Here is a 22,684-nt window from a genome sequence, read left to right as displayed (position 1 = left end):
TGTACCAGTCATTAAATTGAATTACGTGTTACATGTTACCGATTTATTGAATTATGTACTGGTACTACTCATCAGGATTGAATTATGTTCCAGTGTTGAATTCTGGTCCACTCAGTATAATTATTCTGGATACATAACCATTTTACACAGAGTTATATTACACTGTTAGGTTATAAATAATACAAAATGATATATTTATCGAAAATGAAATAATATAAATGCATGTATGGAGGGACGAAATATTACAAATTAATCTAAAGTGAAATAAACATACGGTTATTGTGATGATACGTCATACATGTAAACAGATGATACATATCAAGTATTAACTAACAAAATAATGATATTTTTCGTAACGCGCAAAAATTCATAAAGACCAGCGGTAGGTTTTTATTCGTAAGGCATTTTTATACTTCTATACTCAATTTGTGAGACTGTTCAATGTTGTTCTTTCTCTTTTTGTGTCTGTTGTTTTATCGTGAATTCGTACTTAGTCATTTTCAGAATGATTTGACAGAACTGAAACACAGTTCTAATGAAATATCGATAGCATTGATGCAAAGTCTACTTATATTTTGAAATTAGTTGTAGTTTTACAAAGGTTGTGTGTCGATAACTTAACTATTGTGACGTCACAGTGAAACAAGAAGTCATTTTTACTAAAGCACCTTGGTAGTTAAAATGGCTTGAGAATACAATGGATGCTAATAAAGATAGGATGTAAACAAACCTTACAGAAGTCGATATTTTTAATTACGATACGATCTTAAAGCTTGTTATTCGGCTGTGTCCTACGTATCATTTTAACAGCCTTAGACACGAATTATGAATGAGTGAGTCCGTCGTGATTGGGAGTTGTTTTTGTGTCTATATATGGAAACTTCACGTTTAATTGTAGTAAACACCCAATCCACACTTCTCAATGGTCTCTTGGCTAACTTAAAACTCGAGGCCCCATTTCCTGTTTTGAGTGCCAAATACTACTTTCGGTTTCCGAAATTAACAGTTATCGTCACTTGAATAAACCTTATATATATACATTACTCTGAATGAAAAATAATGTTCACCAAAACGACGTCAGAATAACAAGAAAACAAATGAGTCACTATATGGCTGATACTTAAGATGAGGACAATGACGGCGAGGAACCAAGGCGGCGCCATTCAGTAAGCCTCGGAGTGGAGGTTTAGGAAAATAGTCTACTGTACATGTACCGCTATCAGTAGGTTACGTAAACAGATTTTCCCAATTCAGGTTGTATCGATACATATATGCTTAAACACTATTGTTCTTCATTATACTAAGATTGTCTATACTTAATAGAAACTAGTTACATTTATCGATAATAGAACCACTTCTGATCAGTATATAATAAATATTGTATTGAATGACATGTTTGATATTGGAGCAATATTTACAGATCGGACATAGTTTGTACCTGAACACATTCGTACACTATTTTTAGCCCACCCGAGTCATTGACCGTATTTACGATTGTACCAAAGTTAGCCTATAACATCATTGGTATATATGAATAAGTCGTTAAATGTATGTGATTGTTTACGGATGTCATAAGAAGATATTATCGATAAGGCAGATTAATATCACAACTACTAAATATAGAACTCTGTCACGTAACCCCTCCGCGTGTATTCTTCCGCGTGCCATGCCCAGGATGTATGATGCGATTGTGTATCCGGTTACTATATGTAACAGTGCACGCGCACGGTCAAACCACTTGGTGACACTGCAATTTATTTCAGTTCCTTATTAATCGTTATAAATAAAAATGTCGTTTTTTTCAAAATGTTTCTGGGTTTTTTTTAACCTGTCTATGTTTTTGTCTCTCGTTTCTAACCGCTTGCACACTTTTCAACTACGTTGTGTCTCTCTTTTACACAATCTGTCATTTTACTTAAAAGTTTTTACAATTCACGCTTACAAAAGGAACCTGCTTTAGCAGACGATTGGACGGAAACATTAATTGCAGAGTACATCCACAAACCTGGGTCACGCTGGATATTTGAATGGAACGACAAAAAACAGAGCGTGGCAATTTAAAAAAAAAAAAGGGCAATTCACTCAACAGTTGAATACGTCAATACACTAATTGGTTTGCATTGTCAACCAACGAGGGAACACCTTGACATTGAAACACAAAGGTGGAAGTACTAGGAAAAACCGAAAGAGAGAGACAGCAAACGTTGGAAATTTTCTATTTTGAAAACATAGCATGGAATTTCGTTCAGTCCTAAGCAATATACAATGTACATTGCATCGCCTATGTGTGCGTCACATGAACGCATGCCAATATACATTGGTATACAAACAAAATGCGTTACATATTCATGCCCAAAACACACAATAAACATGCATGCATGGTGCCAACTGCTCCATATCGCCCCGTCCCGGGACAAGGATCCTTGGACACCGTAGGAGTCCTATATTGTCTCGCATAGTCTCGCTGCCAAGTCTCGTGTTAGTGGTATTAACGTAAATGTGCAACTCTACATTTCAAATGGGACCCAGTGGTAAAACGCGCCTGGAACCATCAGAGTAATTGTCTGTACAGGTGCCCGTATTTCAGTTTCAATGAGGAAACTACACATTTACGATAGGTATGTGTAACTAAATAATGGCGCGATAAACTTTGTGGGTTCCTTCTTAATTGTATAAGTTACGGCAAGGTTTTGATCCAATTGTGTTTGCATTGTCTTACTGTATAATTGACTACCGCAATCTGCATAGCTGACATATTTACTGGTAGTTGGTGCACGATTTAGTGACAATTTGGTTTTAGCAATAGGGTTGCCAAATTGTGTATACGGCATTTCGTACTATTCAAAATACACTGATAATTAAAAGCAAACTTTAGCGAGATTGAATATCTACATCTACGTGTAAATCAAAGTTGCACAAAGTAGCATGTCATTGCTATAGAAGAAGCAAGCGAGTGCGTACATTTTCTAATGTTTCATAATAAAATGTTATAATTGTTTTTTACAATTCGAAGGAACCAAATTAACATTTGAAAACCGACTTTATGCAATGTTACTTATATTTCAATATATTACTCTTTCATCACAGGAAAATAAATCCAACCATGTTCGCGTTTCGTTTATCTATCCCTGTAATAAAATAAATACATAAATTGCTGCTTTTTTGAAACCATGATTATACATTGTATCATTGAAACAAATGCCGTCATTCAGTCAACCACGAATATTAATTATCGTGCGCTGTGTTTGCACGCAGTTTGGGTTTCATACTATAAATAACGTGAAGATATATGTATTTTGGTCCATATATTAACGACAAAAACAACAACAACAATGTTCTTTTACCCTCTTAGGTGTCTTGTTTTGGTTTATGATACATTAAAATAATTTTATACCAACTGCTTTAAAGTATAGCTTTCGAAGTTCGTCTACCGAACAAGACACTGTTTTCTAACATGAAGGGAATAAAATGACGAGTTTTAACGATAGCAAATCTTGCTCTTTTCTGTTCTTGACCACTCCTTATTTATCGCTAAATTACTTAAACCAAACAATGTCTTCACACTGGGGGAAGTGTTCCTGTGTCCTTTGCCCCAAAATGATCTCTGACCGGAGGCTATATTCTGTAACCTCTTTTTTGTGGAAACCTTTGACCAAAAGTTAAATTCTGTAACCATTTTTTCGTGAAAACCTCTGACCAGTGGCTATTCCGTCTTTGCGTATTGCAGAGTTATCTTCTCTTGTGAGCGGGTATTGATTGTACGTCATTTTCTCAAAAATTTATGACGTTACTCTCAAAAACAAGTGACGTAACAATCAATCCCTGCTCCCAAGAGAAGATAACTCTGCAATACGCAAAGACGGACTATTCTGTAACCTCTTCTTCGTGACAACCTTTGACCGGATGTTAACTTCTTTAACCTCTTCTTCGATATAACCTTTGACCAAATGTTAAACTCTATAACCTTTTCTTCGTGACAACCTTTGACCTGATGCTACAATATGTAACCTCTTCTTCGAGATAACCTCTGATCGGAAGTTAAATTCTGTAACCTGTTTTTCGTGCCAACCTTTGACCGGATGTTAAATTCTGTAACCTCTTTTTCGAGATAACCTCTGATCGGAAGTTAAATTCTGTATCCTCTTCTTCGTGACAACCTCTGACCGGAAGTTAAATTATGTAGCCTCTTCTTCGAGATAACCTCTGATCGGAAGTTAAATTCTGTAACCTGTTCTTCGTGACAACCTTTGAACGGATGTTAAATTCTGTAACCTCTTCTTCGTGATAACCTCTGACCGGCATATCGAAGGTTTTTCTGTCTTCTGTTTGGGACAGTGGGGTATCAAAAGTGACGTCCTTCTCATATGACGTTTATTTTTCAACGACGTAAAACTCTAAACCAAAACAACATGAAAAGAAAATCATGAAACTAACAGTGTTTTGTTTTGATTTTCTTTTTTCTGTGTACAAGATACCGGCAATTATAAACACACGATAAACATGCCATTCATTGTTTTTTGTGTTATCTATTATGGCACGTGTATTCTCAGCTATATTCTAGATTAATGCTATCCGAGATGAGACGAACTATGTCTTCTGTAATTAACCGATTTCCAGCGTCCGATCAAAGTCAATATTTATCAAGTCATACCACTTACACTTTTCCTTTAATAGGATGTGAACAATAGTTTCTTATTTAAAACACATTCACAAATTCGAATTGAAGCACGTTGACATTTAAACAGCGATATCTGTGTAGTATTTACGTCACGTAATTGGAGGGATATACGTTATATATATAAACGTCGGCTGGCTAGCATTAGCGTGGCCGACCCTCTCTCCCCACGGATTAACATGATGGATGGCTCTATCTAGGTGTTTCAAACGCTTGACGTTAATGCCGGAATAAAAGTCTTTCGTTGTCGTGGAATTTAAGTGGTGAAAGAACAAAGTGGTAGAATTAAATCGTTTGTGTGTTAAATATGTTTACCTTATTAAATTAAAACTGTTGTGATTAAAGGAGAAACAACACGTTTTGAGTCTATGAAGTCCATGTACTTAGCTTTATAACTATGTAAACAGTCATGCTCCTACATGTACATGTACACTGTGTACATGTACAGCCGTCATGGAAACAAAAAGTAGTGCGTGTAGTAGTGTGTGTAGTAATACCACATTATAGGTTTCCGCATTTTTACTCTTTGGTCGCGTTTTGATATACTACACACATGTAATATATAGTGGACCTTGTATTCATCAAAACATGTTTAAATCGACGCTTGTATTATATATGTAGCTCGTTTTCATTGTATTGTCAACTGTCAAATGGTGGTATATTTCCGTTACATGTTGTACATGTAATTACGATGGAAACTTAGAGGAAGGGATGTCGTATGGATACCCGTAGTCATACCCGCAACTACATGTACGCATAACGACTTTTAGAAAGTCGTGAACGTTAAATTCAAAAATAAACAATATAAAAATATACTTAGAGAGACTTGTAATGAAGTGACAGAAATAGCTTATGAAAAAGAGTAAAATGCACAGAGCAAACTTATATGAAGCAATAGTAAAACAAGATAGACTAAACATATAATGTATCATAGGCATTCCTTGCTTTTGACAAAGATCTAACACGAAACAGTACTGTTTTCCACTAATTAAAAATATCGCAGATAGAATATGGAAGTTATTAAAAAAGTGGGTTTTTTACCTCCCGTTCAACTCATATTTTAGTTGAAAACTGACGTCACTTTTATACTAGTTTTCTATCAACGAGAAAAAATTCTCGAAACATGCTAAAGAGTTATTCATATCAAAATTAGCATATCTTCTTCAACTTCAAATCAAGCGTCTGGTGACATCTATTTTCCTACTTTTTCATTTATTTCATTCAAAATACATGTATGATTGTCTGAATTCTGCAAATAGCGACAAAATATTCTTCAATTGCAAAAATTGTTTCCTTACATACAAAAAATGTAAAAACAAATGATTGGCAGAAAAGGGTCGACATTTTGAAAATAGGATATTACTACCAATGGAATATGTTGTTACCATGACGACCAGTCAAGGAGCTGCATAGTATCATGGTAAACACTTCCTGTTGGCAAGAACATTTAGTCGTCAGTTATATTACCTGGTTTTTCGGGATGTTCTTAAACCGCCGATCGTACGTGACATATTGTGAGGTTTCCATGCTGAGGTCACAATACAATCGTTACTGTGGTACTTGCTATAGTTCCAGGACTTGACCACGGAACGCCTGCCAGGGTCATTTCTCGGCACTGCATTCAGGTTAAAGGAGCACGTGCTCTAGCGAAAACCGGGTCTTACATTGTACCAGCAGCTGTAATTGTCGGCCATTTGTGTGACTACAAATGTATAACTTGGCAATCGAGACACAAGCACTGCCATTAGCCCATCGGCAGAATATTTGATCAGGTCTGGTGCCATGTTCCCGTGTGCAGCTCATTACATTTTAGTGAAAAGACATGTTGAGTGACCCCTTAACGTTGTATGTACAGGACAACGGTTGTTGTGTGTACGCATAAATATAAGTAAACAAACTTCGATATAAGGAAATGAAGTATTCGGACTCATTGCGATGCAACAATAACTCACTAAAATAGTACTAGTAAAAAAGAGAAACAGTTCTCACTATCTTTAAACAGATGACAATAAGATTCATGTTCTTTACCAAGACATATGTAAATAAGACATTGACTCCTACCTGAATATCCCTGGCACCGAAACAACTCAACGGTGTCAAAGAGTTCTATCAACATGTCAAAGGACTGTACGTGAAATGCACGTGTACGACCCGTATCAGACACATAAGAGTCGTTAGTCCTATTGCCGGTATTTTTGGTTTCAGACACTGACACAAATAATTACACGTGAGGGTTGAATACGTCTATTTCTGGCACGTGCTTTAACACGGTCCGATTTAAATCTGCAATATACGACGGTTGCCTGTGATCTAGAACGCTCTCTCGTGTCGGAGATAGCATCGACATGTTCACTAACCTGTCAAACACGACTTTCCAGAGTATTCTCCCCTTTGATTCGCGAGTGTAATCTCGTGTGAATAGCTTGTGAACGTATCGTATATATCGCACCTACGACACCGCGAATAGCTGTAATAGACCATCTCAGAGCCCGTTATCACTCGGGGTTACATACAGGCAGTCTGTATTTTTCTCTTGTAAGATTTCCGCCGTCTCTTCGCCTGCAATACTCCCCAGTCTGAGACCTAAAGGTGATGGTTTATCTCCGGACAGATTACATGTATTGACACAAGAACGCTTCGAATCAACATTTTTACCCGGATTGAAAGATGAGCCCACGAATAATTATGCCATGGAGAAGGATATTTAGGTAATGGAAACAAACGGCATGTTCATGTAACAGTAACAATATCATGTACCAGGCATTTTTTCCTCTATTTTAATAAAAAAAAAAAATCAAATTTGTACAACTATTTATGATAATTCAAATACAAAATGAGGACAAATTCACTTGCCTAGAGAACAACTTCAATGTACAACGAGAATAAGACCAGGTGTTCCGGACGGGGACGCGTCCCTCTGCTTCATCGACGACACCCGCCATGCAAATCTAGGTCAACTGCCATGTGGAGTTCTCACAGCACGCACTCGAGCGGTAAAACAAAACCACCAGTCTTGCTAATGAGCATAATAAAAATCAACGACATTCATATCAAGAATTGGCCAGCAATATCCATACGTATGATACATTAATAAATACATGTAACATGAAATAGCTCAATTGGGTCCTACAGAATCGGATGGATTTAATGCTTAACTCAACTTTCTTGTACATCTATAAATTTAACTTACTGAAATCGTGGGTCACGGTAAAAGATATAAGAGTCAAGAAAACAGTGCATCCAATTCGTTGAAAAGATGTAATCAAAGAGGAAATATTCACAGGAACAAGAAAGGCTTGCGCGCATAATCTCAGACTGAGTATGAGGTTCGTGAAACAACATTTACTGTCACACCATGTGTATGTATTATATATTGTATCATTTAAGAAATGTTTTTTTTTCAACATTTATGGGGTCATGGCAATATTGCGTTTCTGGACAAAATTAACCATGAACTGTGTAGGCAATTCATAGTAAACATGTCAAACAAAAACATATGTTGTTATTACCTCACAAATGTTGTTACGACCTCACAAATGATGAAAAATATATTATATTTCTTACATTCACGTTCTGAATGCTTTTGTTTTCTTTAATTCATCAATGCAGGTATGGATAAAAAAAGTTCCTGTATGTTTCTCCCTATATACATGAATATACTTGTTATATATTAAACGTACTATGTTATTATCGTCTGTTTTCAAGTATCCTCGACAGTCAGCGTTGTGGTCAATAATCTGACAAAAGTGAAGAAAACAAATGATGACGGAAAAGAGCGTAATTACATGAACTGCATATACGTATGAGCCGTGTTCACTTTTTTTCAAATTTAGCACAAATAATTTTAAACAGTTCAAAAATAAGCAGAAACGAATACAAAAACATTTTGTTTCCGTTCTGCGTATTAGTTTTCCAACAACGCAGTTTATCATGAACCGTGCGGGTACCTGTTAATATTAACATCCATCCCTTCTTCAGCTTCGTAAACTCTGACTGCGTATAAATTAGTGTATACGCAATGAAATTAGGTTCGGCGGATTGATACCTGTTTCAAATATGGCGCCCTTCTCACCTCAGCGAGATAACTGTTTGATGACCGCCATTGTTTGGTTCCGTCAACATCTAGAAACATGAAACATATTCGGGATCCATTATGTCTGATAAAACAACAAAGGGATGCTGACAAACTTCTTATTCCATGGTAACCTTGACGGTAAAGTAAAAATGGCGGCTTCTGTTTGCGACGTTCGACCACGTCACTACCAGAGAAGTGTGTCAATGCGTGTACATAACGACCGTTTTAAATGAATGAAAATATTCGAGGTGCTACTTATATTAATTAATTAAAAAGTTAAAAGCGAGGAAGAGAAGAAAAATAGTGATGTAAAAAAATATACTCATATATCGATGTACAAAATGTAGATTCACTGGAACTATATTATCCTGTCAACAACGGCTACCGTAGTTACCATCGTAGCAACCCGCTTCGACTTTTTTTCTATATAATGTAAATATAAGGATTGACCTTCATTTTGACGACGTATACGGTAGTACGAACGTAGTTGGCAACAGACATATTCTTTATGGAACGCTAGCGCGCACCATAGAAAATGTTTGTTGCCAACTTCGTTCATAATACCGTATACGCCTTCAAAATGAAGGTAAATCCTTAATTGCATTACAATAACGCAATTACAATGCCACTACATGTGCAATATCATTCATGAATAGGAAATAAAATACAAAGGACGCAACTTACAGGAACCTGTCACAGAAGTCGCAAAAAAATTAGGTATGTGTACGAATTTATTTACATATCCGGTATACTTTGTACAATGATGTATGTCAAATACACTAGCTGTCTACCGAACCGGAGATATCGGCCACACTACAAAACACTAATATCTCAATTAAGACAGATATTTCAACGTTCTTCGAGAGAAACTCAAGTACAGTCCTTACAACGACGAGGCGTGGTCTGGTAATTTACGATACTACTACACTCCGGATCACAGACGACCGTGTCTGGCATTTAGACACCCTTCCTTCTCTTCCGGCCGAGGATGTTGTCAGCGGTGACTACTCCGTAGCGTAGAAACACAATACAAACCATTAGAATAGTAGGTAACGGAAGTGGGAGTGTGGCGTTGATTTCAAACAAGACCTAATCTCCAACGTGGCTTATATAAATTTGAAGCTAGTGAGACATTCAATGTGAACTATGACTACTACATGTACATAACACTCATAGACAAGTAGTATCGGACAGTTTTCATGTTTATCCTTGAAACCCCTGCCAATTAGGTTTATTAATAGTATTGATAGTTTCCTGAACTCAACAAGATTGAATAAGAACCTAAACAATTTATATGGTAACGAGACAAGTGCTCTCGTGTTGTCCCGTACAATCTCGTACTTGGTGTGTGTATTTTCGCGCAGACGTTATACTGTATCGGTATCGTTTGGCAGGGCATATTGATCGCCTGTCTTTGTCATCTGATGTTTGTATTTGACAACAACGAAACAGCATAGAAACGGAAGTGTTTTCGGCCCCGTTACTATCCTGTGACAATATCATCAGATTATTTGGTATGTCTTAAATCTTAATCTTGGGCGTGGATATTCAAACATGGACGCCATTCTTTTTTCGCACCGGAAGTTCTCGTCCTTTATTCTATTCCTGTCACTGGCTGGCCATACTTGACGGTAATGGGCTAAAATTGACATTGAAATTGATTCCTAGTTACATTGATAAGGGGCTTTATCGCCGTCTGGACATGACATTAGTCCCGTGATAATAGCCATGGCGACATTTTGTCGCTTTACCAGTAAATATGAACAAATGATACCTTCGCTTTAATATGATGCTGCCAACGACAATGTACCAACTAGTGTTTTGTTGATAAATAAGATGTTATTTTACAAATAAATGGCATTCATGTTCTATTTCCCTCATAAAATAAAGTCGTACATGTAATGCTGTCACCTCCCTGATTATGTCTATTTTCATGGTAAATATGTATGTAACGGATTTGCGTTCATATCGGCATTAAAATTGATAAATGCCGTTCAATCCTTATATTGACATTAAATCATTTATAGAGCATGCGAGGTTCCTGGAACAGCCTAACGTCACCAAAATGTTTGCTTCTAACGTACGAATGACGAATGATTTCCTGGCAAACCTCTAATCTTGTTGCTTGTCCATCAATTGTGAATTGCTATTTTGTCCATCTGAATATAATTTGAATATGAGTATTGTCTCATCCATAGCTTCTTAATCTTTTTAACGGCACGCATCCAGTTCTGGTTATGTGATCGCAAAACATTGCTCCTGTATTGTCATCTGTTTCAAGGACATGCCAACCTTTTAGTTAACATAGCAACAGGATATAAGTGTCCTTACCAAAATCATATTCAAAATAGTGCCAAAATTCTTGTAATGTGATTTGGTAAAGATAATCGTAGCGAGAAAATGACCACTATATGTTATATTTAATGCAAATATCATGTAATATCGCATTAATTACTTGCTTCTTAATGAAAAGAAAAAAAAATACAATTCTTCATTACAGTTCCTCCCCCCCCCCCAACTGCGCATGTGCGATGGAGGCACCGATCAGTTTACGAATTGGCAGTAACACAAATAGAGAGAAAATGTTGACGTCACAGCTTGCTTTTTGTAATTTCATTTAGAGGTAGTTGTCAGCTTTCTTCGTCAATTCAGTCCATTTATTACCGGTGTTAAGGGCAACAAAGTCTACGGAAGCCCCGGTGTGTGGTCATCGTACCTTATGACAATGGACTTTTGAAAAAGCAACTTAAAAAGGCACGTACACTTACTAAAGTATAAAAGTATTCAAATACAGCTGAGGTTTAGCTTTAGTAAAGGTTGACAGGTGAAGTTTAAGTGCATTAGACAATGTATCAAATTGGTCACACAGTATGACGGACTGATGGGTCAGGGTAACTTATTACAGTATGATCACAGTTTTAACAGTGTATGTATACGTATACACTATACGCGAAGACTCCACTCCATACATGTAACTGATGCCATTGGGTGTGGGACTTTGCGCCTCTGTACGGCCTTGGCGTATATTTATTACCCTGCTTTGTTTTGTAAGTGTGCTATCGTTATGTCGGTCAGTAGGTGGCCTACGTCACTAAAATGTTTGTTCCATAACTAAATTATAGTATTGTTTACGAAATAGTTGGTCAAATTACACATGAAAATATGGCTAATGTCTACGTACTCGGTGACCATTGAGAATCGCGGTTTTATACCTTGACCACTATTTGAAGAACCCCTTTTTTATACCTGTTAATTAATCTTAATTCGCGTTTTCCAATGTAATTATTATTACAGTCTAAATGTAAATGTTAACAAAATTCCAAATGATTAAACCAATGAAAAAAAATCAAAATCTACCTAAATTTATACATTACATGGCTTTCGTTTAATAAGACGATTTACAAGGTAGCATGAAAGCACTACTACATGTACAAAAGCAAAAATAAAATCGACATTTTTTAGATTCATTATGATGATTGTAACCACGATTTCCGTTCTGTGACGGACACAGTGTATTGTATTCAACGAGGAAAGGTCGAGTTAAAGACATAGTCACGTGTTTATAGAGAGCAGACAGTTTTATATACCAGGTACATATAATGTTAGCAAACGACAAAAAAGGAGAAAATAGCGTACAGTTTATCAGTTCATACAAGCATGATATCCGTAGATTTTACTAATATTATCAAAAACAGTTTGACTTTTTAAAAGAAATGAAATCTGTCTTATTTTCGATTAGATATGTTGAATATTTGCTAGTGTTTAGCCATCGCCGTGAAACAGCGCCCGTCTTATAGAGAGACATAGCGAACAGTCAACTATTACTTCATGTGGTTAAGTTCATTTACACGTTGATTACATACCTTTGTATGTATATACCTGTGTAGGTCTCATATAACTAGGCAGGTGTTCTAATAACAAAACAGCCGCGTAAAAACGCGGAGTCATCTATTGTCGATTTTGATGAGAGAGTTCAAATTAAACCATTGAAAAGAAACAAATTTTAAAATAAGATGAAAAATGTCAAATTAGTCATTAACTCAATGTAAATCAAATTAAATTCAAATTTATGGTTCTAGTGCATCACGTCTGGTTAGTTCTACGGCAAAAGTGTGGTATTGTTGTTGTTTTAATCAACACTTGATCTAGTAGAGAACCAGCTAATCACTATTGAAATATATAGGAAAACAATACTCTTACAATATAATTAAACAGAAGAAGCGTCTCGTATACCAGAACTGGACGATATAGGGAGTAATAGAAGGCACACTAGAACTGCAAAATAGTGGCGAGTGTTAAGTTGAAGTAAAGTGATGTTAAGTACCTGACACAGGACCGGTGTAGTAAGATGCAGCACCCCGCGGGGAGGGGAGCAGAGCCGAGGTGCACTGTGTCATCCCAACAATACTCACAATGCCTGTCAATTCTCACGCGCTGCAAGGGGGTCTAGTCACTCGAAAGAAATTAATGCAGATAGATCATCGGGGTAGATTCTAACAAGAAGAACACATCAGATTAGCTTTCGTTTGTTAAAATTTGATAATTAAATCTCCGCTGTGGTAGGTATTCGCTAATGTACATGTATATTGTTGCCGATTGAATCAGGAACCTTTTACTGTACGATGTATTGTGTTCCATATTACGCGTGTAAAGTACTGCCGGATCGTGATTGCTACGCGGGAGACCTATGGCAGGGTTAGTGAATACGACAAGCTAATGATATCGTCCTGCACCCGGTGACCTTCAGATCCGCTATTTCGCTTTCCAATTTCAAAATCCCAGTTTTTTCGACAAATCGATCAAAGTCCGATACAGTCGTTTCGATATAGGAACTATCAAAACTGTCAGCATGCCTTTTTACGTTGGGTTATTTTGAGCTTCATGATGATCTTCCTGTTTTTGATGGATATCGCAATATACATGGCATAACAATCTATAACTGGCTGAAAGATAAGGAGATCGACTCTAATCACAAGTACATTGTGCTACATGTATAAGATTAAACAGAATGCTACCTATTTGTTGATGTCCTGTTCCCGTGCATGTATATATCGTCACACCTGGTTGGATTTTACATGTAACTCGCTTAACGCTATTTAAATCTTAGTTGCATAATCCCCCTGACCTCCTCCTCAAATACAACGTTGTATTTTATCAATTTCAATTCAATTCAATAATTTTATTGCTCATTTATAGTTAAAGAGTAACGTGAAGGCAAATACAAAAAAAAACAAATATACAAAGAAACTGCAATAGTGAACAATATATAAACTTACACAGAAGCCAGGCCCACACTCCTCAGTTCAAGTGACTGTTTAATATCGTTCATACAGTTGGTATGCTTGTGTAGGCGACCCAATATAAGGCAATGTTTCCTAAAATACATATAAAAACGGGTGGCATAATAAAAACACGACATGGGTTACATTATTTGCAAGTACACGCTAATATGTAAAAATGAAAATGAATTGATTTCTATAACGCCCCGTTTCCAATGTGTTTTGAATTCGGATAAGACACACCCCGCTCCTGTTTTGTAAGTTAGTGTGATGGAATACCTCCATCATCAGTTGACTTTTGATTTAGAAGTTTGGTAAGAGTACCTGCCTTGCTGACTCAAATGGATTGTAGGTTCAACTGTTAGGTGGTCTAAATTACTAAATTAATGTAGTCTATTATGAAATGATTAGCGAGTCCATAAAACTCTCATTAAGATATCGCTGCCCTAATTTTAGGTTCCTCATACAAACTGTGTCTTACTTTAGAACACTTGCTTCAGGTTACTTTACTTAACCAATATTTCCAAAACACTACTTGGTGCAGCCGTCGGCCATTCACACGTTTAACAATATTCAGAGTATAAAGCCTACCCCCTACTTTGGTGGTTCACCTAATTTCATAACATTTACGATTTAATCTTGAATGAAGAGGTCAGAGCAAGGCAAATCAATGCACCGTGCTCTGTGTCTGTGAAGAAAGATATATGTCATTAACTAGATTGAGTAAGTTAATCTATTCTGTGAATATGTTTCTATATAACAATGAGTCAAGAAAACGGTAGTATATTCATTATTATTTTTTGTATTCACCAGGCAATATAGATTGGTATAGTAAATCTGTGTTGAGTTTTGTGTGTGCATGAGTCAACGTACATAATACTGTGTTTACCGACAGTGATGAAAGTCAATTTATCTGACGAGTTAGGTGGTCACCAATCGTATGCTCAGGTTGAGAAACAATGTACAATGTTCAAAAGTCTTACCTTCGTGATTTGGGTCATTGTCAAAGGCATGTCACAAAAGACCAAGGGGGATAACTCGTTAAAATCGTACCGGTCACTGAACATGTTACAGTCACACTTATGTCGCAGACAGACATGGATAGACAGAGGTCAATGGCCAAAGGTATAAGAGACACAAAAATTACAAGGATATAATTGTGTAGACATGCAAAAAAGACAAGTTCATAGACTTACAGAGGTCAAGGGTACTCAGTGTCAAGGTCATTGTTAACAACGAACTTTAATACATGTAAATATAAATTATATGCCTACAGTAATGCATTTCTGAACATCAATGATGCAACATGACTTATAATGTCTAAAAATAGGAGTAACGGTTATCTGTGGAGCTCGCAGCTCATAGGCGCAAAAGGACGTCGTTCAATAGTTGTGTCATGTAAAATTGTCACACATAGTGAAACATGATTAAACTTAATGATCGTTTATTTAATTGGTTTTCATGTATCTACAGACCAGATCAGCATTACTTGCAGTTAGGTCGTTAGTGGAAAAGGGAATGGCCGTGCTGCTGATGATGGCGGGGGCGGTTACTAAGGAAACGTTTCTACAGTATAGGACTTCTGGATACCTGATAGATCCGGTGCTACACGGATCAGTGTATCTGATACTGATGTGTCCGGGGATGGCGCTTTAGAGCTACAGTACTCAATGTATCTGATACTGATGTGTCCGGGGATGGCGCTTTAGGGTTACACGGCTCAGTATATCTGATACTGATGTGTCCGGGGATGGCGTTTTAGGGTTACACGGGTCAGTGTGTCTGATACTGATGTGTCCGGGGATGGCGCTTAAGAGCTACAGAACTCAATGTATCTGATACTGATGTATCCGGGGATGGCGCTTTAGACCTACAGAACTCATTGTTTTTTATATTGACGTATCCGATGCTGGGGCTTTAGAGCTTCACGGCTCAGTTATCTGATATTGACGGATGGCCCTTTATAGCTACGTGGCTCAGTGTATTTTACTAAACTGTATCCTATGATAACATACTACAGCTACACGGCTCAATGTATCTGATACTGATGTATCCGTTGATGGCGCTTTTGAGCTATACCGCTCAGTGTATCTTATATTGATGTATCCGGGGATGACGCTTTAAAGCTACACGACTCAGAGTATCTGATACTAATGTATCCGGTGAAGGCGCTTTTGAGCTTCACCGCTCAGTGTATCTGATACTGATATATCAAGGAATGCCGCTCTAGAGCTACACGACTCAGAGTATCTGATCATACTGCATCCTTTGATAACATTCTACAGCTACATGGCTCAATTTAATAATCTGATTGAATGTATCCGTTGATGACGTTTTAAAGGTACTGTACATTTAGTGTATACGGTGTTTCTGGTGCTTGTGTACCCGGGTGATAGTGTTTCTAATACCAGATTATTCAGTGACGATGTTCTACAGCTACACTGCTCAGAGTATCTGATATTCTACCACGTTTGCGATATAACGAATTTTTCATTGGTTAATAACCATGTATTATTGGACGATAAACAGGTTGGATGGTACAGTGGATAGCGCACTATAGCCTTTAGCCAAGACAGCCGGAGTTCGATTATCCGATCGGACGAGAAAATATATTTGGTCACCTGCCCGACCACGTGGGGTTTTTCTTCGTGTTTCATAATTATTGTAAAATTAATAAAGCAATATCTAATGTAAAAGTAGAAAGTGGCCAGTCTCATAATTTTCATTTTGAAAATAATTGGATAAGAAGCATGTTTTTTTTTCAGTTTTACGTGGTATGGCTGCCGATAAAAGAGGTGTGTGGGTGAGTAATCGATTAAAGTGAACGTTGAAGTTGATAAACGACTGAAAATGAATATTAAATTCAACACATGTACCATATGTAATGAGATTGTATTTTTAAAAAAAATGAAGGCATCTTGCTTTGTACAATAGTTTACTTTGCAGTAGCACTTCATGAAATAATCATAACTGGTATGGAGACATGTGTGTAATCTATCTATTGAAAATAAAGGCTTTCTTATTAAACTTGAGTAATAAAAAGCACTATCTTTATAATATTGCATCACATAAGTGCACGTGGTACAAAATGTGCATGTATGTATTACATTTGTATCTCACGAATGCGCAACACTCCCTTGTTGTTCAACATGTGTAATGGACAAGGAATTTACCGAGATTTATGTTTACAAATTATTTATTTGGATTTGTTTCACTTTAAGTCTCGTTTTCATGTGAAATCGTGTTCTGTTCCCCTTCTGAATGGTAGGGATCGCTGACAGTTTACAACAATTTCGAATCGTAAAACACCCACGAGCGTTCGGAGACTCTGCCCTCACGTGCCTTCCAGTCCTATCCTAACGGCTATATGTTACCCTGCTTATAGAACAATTATGACTACTCATAAACAAGCTGACGGCGATATGTGGAGCGAGCTACAAGACCACAGCGGAGTGCCAGGTGGGAGGTTGGCACACACCATGCGCCACCTTCGGTTCCACCTGTAAATAAACAACAAAAACATATAATACAAACCAATTTTATAACAAATGTGAAATAGAAATTATTAACTCATCATGTCTGAAAGAAAACGAAAATGATTTTAAGATGTTTTTTCAGAAACTATTATGAATAAAATTGAGATACTCCGCATGTTTGCGATGCAAAGTTCGAAATTTCTACATCAGCAATTGACTGCACAATGGTGCCAAACGCACGCCATGATTAGACATAAACATAATCTCAAACAAATGGGCCAAATCGATCTAAAATAAACCTCTTTACTATGTGGAGGAATGCGTTTATGTGTAAATCAAGACTTTAATGATCGACCATGCTGTAGTTTATTAGTCCATCAATTAACTAAAAATAACACACTATCAATTTGAATGACAAGCATGCATTTCATTTCCATGTAGGAAAGTTAATGTGTTACAAATCGACTGAGCTTTCCCGGTTTTTCTTTGACAATAATGTTGTTTTACCATTCGGAACACCTCGCCCCGATTACAGTTCCTTCCCATTCGGAACACATCGCCCCGAGTTCCTTCCATCGTTAGATGACCGAATCGATCGAGGAGTTCCGAGTGAGTTCTTCCATCGTAGATGACCTGAACGGCCGAGGAGTTCCGAGTTTTTTTAAAAAAGTATGACGCCTTAGTATACGTCACACAAATATTGACACTTTTTTATCATCATTGCCTTCTTTGTTTGTGTTTTCGTCTATACAGTTGTTTACAACCTGCCCGTAACACGGTTCCACCTGTGTTACGTAGCCTTGTTTACGTTGAACATGTAAACATAGCGGGATGTTGCAATTTACTTGGTTGTTTTTGGAACCTGATAAGACATAGATCTATCTACAATTAAGAACAACTCGACAACTTGTGATACGGCTTAGTCATGACCTGTCAAACTCAGACGTCGGTAAAACTCCTTTTGGAAGGTGAATTAGTTAGGTTACCAAGAAAACTTGGCCTAAATACAGAATAATGGTAATTGTAGCGCACGCACATGTGCGCATGCTGCGCCTTCACTTTCGGGTATTTGTACTTTTGAGTTATCGGCAAAAAAGAATGTATATTTTTTTATGCACTTTTGAAAACAATGGCAACATCCTGTGATTGTAGAAGTTAAGCGTTGATCAATCTTCGTCCATAGGTCGTTAAAACGATGATTTATCATTTGTCGAGCTTTGTCATTTAAATGGGTTGTTTGTTGATGCCACTGCCGAGCTTTGTCATTTCAATGTTTCGTTTGTTGATGCCATTGCCGAGCTTTGTCATTTCAATGTTTCGTTTGTTGACGCCACTCCCTAGATTTGTCATTATAATAAATTTTTGTTGAAACCACTGCCGAACTATGTAAATTGATCGTGTGCTCACAGCACTACCGATCTTTGTCATTTAAATAGGCTCTCTGTTGATACATGTAGCACTGCTGAATTTTGTCGTTAATGTGAGCTGTTTGTGGTTGATAACATTGCCGAGCTTGACAGCTAAAGGGGTTGTGTGTTGATGCCCCTTCCGAGATTTGAACATTCAAAGTAGTTATTGGGTGAAACCACTACTGAGCTTTGTCATTTAGCGGGCTGTTTGTTGATATCATTGCCTTTTGAATATACAAATTAACAAATGAGGGTTATTGAAACAAACTAAACAACCATCACGGGTTTGGTATCTTTTTATCCCAAAACGTTCATATGATATCTAGAAAATCTATGCTTACCCTGGAAATGCATCATTTTGTTCAGCACTGGGAGAGAGGGGGAGAGGTAGGGGGGAGGGAACAATTCACATTGTCTTGTGGCATCAAATGAACCCTGTCATACATTTAAATTATGCTGTTGTACATAAAACATACTTATTGCAGTATTCCCGTCTCCACATTTTTGGAAGAAAGTGATTTTCTGTTCACGGATCGCCATGTCTGTACTGTCTTAATATCAAAATATCAATATATTCACCCCATTCTTGGAATTTAACTGGTACTTATCAAAACACCAAGAATACCATTACTGTTAAAGTAGATGTTTTTTGCGGTATTCTAATTTTAAGTCTTTTTGATGTTTGAACATTGCGTTGATTTATGATTGCGTTAATTAAAGGTTTTCTATTGCATATAGTGTAATCGCGCCAACTGACCGGTGCCCTAACTTATTAAAATTCGGTTTTACTCTACAATTTGTGTCCGCTTAAATATGTACGTTAACAGAATATCTTTTATAGTTATGATAACGAGGAGATATTCCATGGAGATAGCCAACATCAATATGACGATACTAGCAAAACGGACGAAAGTTACCATCAAATCGAAGCGTGCGCAAGTCGCAGTGTCTGGAAGATTGAGTTAGCGTTCAAATAAAGAATACTAGCAGAATAATCGACGTAAAAATTCAAATTACGCCAACTCGACTGCGCCTCTGATTGGTGAGTAACCACACATCCGGGTGATTTTTGTTTTACTACAAATGCTGCGTAGTAACATGGGAATTTTGTGATGTTTTGTAGTATAAAGCAATAACTCACTATTAACCCAAATATTTCGCTTTAGAATATTGTGAAGAAGTCTGGTCCACAATCTGATAACCAAATTGCCAGGAACCAGGCGATGGTAGATCAGCACGGAATATGATGACCAGGCATGAAACGCCGAACAATTTGTAAGACGATCCCGGCCTGGTGTAGCATGCTATCCACGGGAGTAGAGCGATAATGGCCCAGATACAATCCTATCTTAGAATGCATGGCAAACAAACTCTATCAGATGTAATCAAATCGAAATGTCGTCTAAGGGGGTAGAGAATTAACAAAATCAAGTCTGCAATACATCTTATAAAAGATAGCCAACATGCAGATGATGCGAGGATTCTGATCTTTTTAAGTTCAATAGAAAATGAAAGTAATATCAGTGTTATTTCATAAATCGCATGCTTTGTAGAAAATTAAAAATCGTCCTTAGCTTAGGACGACGTGCTTGGTATCTGTGTTTTACGATCGTGCCGACTCTGATACAACAATAGACAGACATCAAGTTATTGGTGCTAGTGTGGTGTAGTTGGAATTCGATAGAATAGAAGACGTTGTTTAAGCCTTATCGTGTATTTCGCGTGTAGCGAACAATTCACTTCTAGCTTTTTATCCGTCACACTTAACACAAATAAAATTGCCGATAGTGCAGATCGTTTTATAATTTATTTTATTGTTCAACTTCAAAGGGGATTGTTAGAGGTAGTCGTATAGACATTTCTAAGTTTTGCTTTCAGTCAGAGTAACATGGAATGGAAGTGTTTTCCTTCTTCTACTACTTAAATGCTCCTAATTGACAAGCCTACTTTACAGTACCCCGGACAAGGAAAGCCCCGGGTGACTCGAACCTGGTCTTTCGTTCTCACAGAGTTTGTTTCGTTTCCGGTGACCTTGTCAGATGACCATGACTGCATCGACATCATTCATTACTACACTGTAACTATATGATCTCACGTTATGAACAACAGATGTTGAACCCTAACATAAATGTATGACCCTCAATGGTTGGTCTTCGCTGACATTATCGTCTAACGATTGCTGGTTAAAGGAATGACTATTGTGACCCTCAATAGTTAACCCTCGCTATAGTTGATCTTATCACAGGACCATCGCTGGACCATGTAGACATTATAATACGACCCCTCGATCGCTGGTTGGTCACCATTATTTTACCTTGTTAGTCTGAGGTTGCCATTATACAATTATTACTTTTTTTTGTTAATACAAAGATTTGTCTACCACAATACCACGTGACCAACAATCGTTCATTATAGTTGGTCTTATAACATGTATTTGACCTTATCATATGACCCTCGCCGGTTGAACATATTATATGTGTATGACCCCAGGTAGCTGACATTAGTATATGACCCTTGCTGTTTGACCTTACAATGTGACCCTCGCCGGCTGAACAGATTTCAAATGTTTAACCCCAGCGGACTGACCTTAAAGTATCACATGACCCTTGCTTTTTGACCTCATTATGTGACACACGCCGGCTGAACATATAACATATGTATGACCCTATCAGGACGACCTTATCGTAGTTATATGTTGATGCATATAATACTTCCCGGCTATTGTGTTTTCCTTATATCTTACCCTTTTCCGTCTTGAAGATATTTTATAGAAAGCTTCCCGATCGTTAGGAAGGTTAACAATGTTGTACGTATCAGGTTTTTTTTTAATTTTAGTCTACTGAATCATCACAGGTCTGCAACAATACATAGCGTCCTAACCCTAGTGCTACTCTATCAAAAGGCTAGGTAAAGAGTCAAAATACTGTTCTTCTACAGCGACATACATCAATTTTCATATTTCGGTTAAACGAATGATTCATACTTTGTCGCAAGACCCGATGCGTGCTTCAAGTCTGCATGTGTTGATGTAAATATCTTCCACATGGGACCGTATACATTGACATCACAGACAACCTGGCAGACCTCTCAAGGACGAAGCCCTATCGAACCACCTTTGAGTTCTTCTGATGTCATTTTTAAAACAAGTCATATTCTAAATTACAAAAAACGTGACATTCGCTTAGCAGTGTATTTCTAGTTTAGGAGATTGACTATATGATGACAACTTATCGCTATCGATAATAGATGAGCTAGCTTCGCTCCTAGTCTCTGTCGGTCTGATGTTTTAAAGTGGCCATTGTTCACTGGCACTTATTTCTGATCGTCCGTGCGTTTGATGCGGAGCCCACTTGGAGCACGTCACTGACCTGGTACCGATAGTTTACTGCGCCTGTCGCTGGCCAAGCCTATCGTCTGGTCAAGTATATCTATTTGGCGACTGGGTCAATACTGATGATGCCTAGGGAACTGGGCAGTTAGCTTAGATATACACAGTACATGAATCATCTCGGGTCCCATCAATATATTCACGTTACTCATAAAACCAGCTATGTGTGACTTCACGGTCTGCCTACGTCACACGAACCGAAGCGACCGGGTGAAGCTCGCAAATCAATGGCACTTCCGGCTGACAAATTGTTTTGCTATGATTTTGAGCGGATTCCTTTTTCAGTGTGGCAGTATTTGTATAAAGAGACTAATTATTCCCCAGTCCTAATACAATTTCCATGTATATGTTAGCTTCAACAACAAAATTAATGTTTAATTTC

Source organism: Mizuhopecten yessoensis, unplaced genomic scaffold (assembly GCF_002113885.1).
Source record: "Mizuhopecten yessoensis strain PY_sf001 unplaced genomic scaffold, ASM211388v2 scaffold4819, whole genome shotgun sequence".
Classification (NCBI taxonomy): Eukaryota; Metazoa; Mollusca; class Bivalvia; order Pectinida; family Pectinidae; genus Mizuhopecten; species Mizuhopecten yessoensis.
This window is presented reverse-complemented; position numbering follows the sequence as displayed.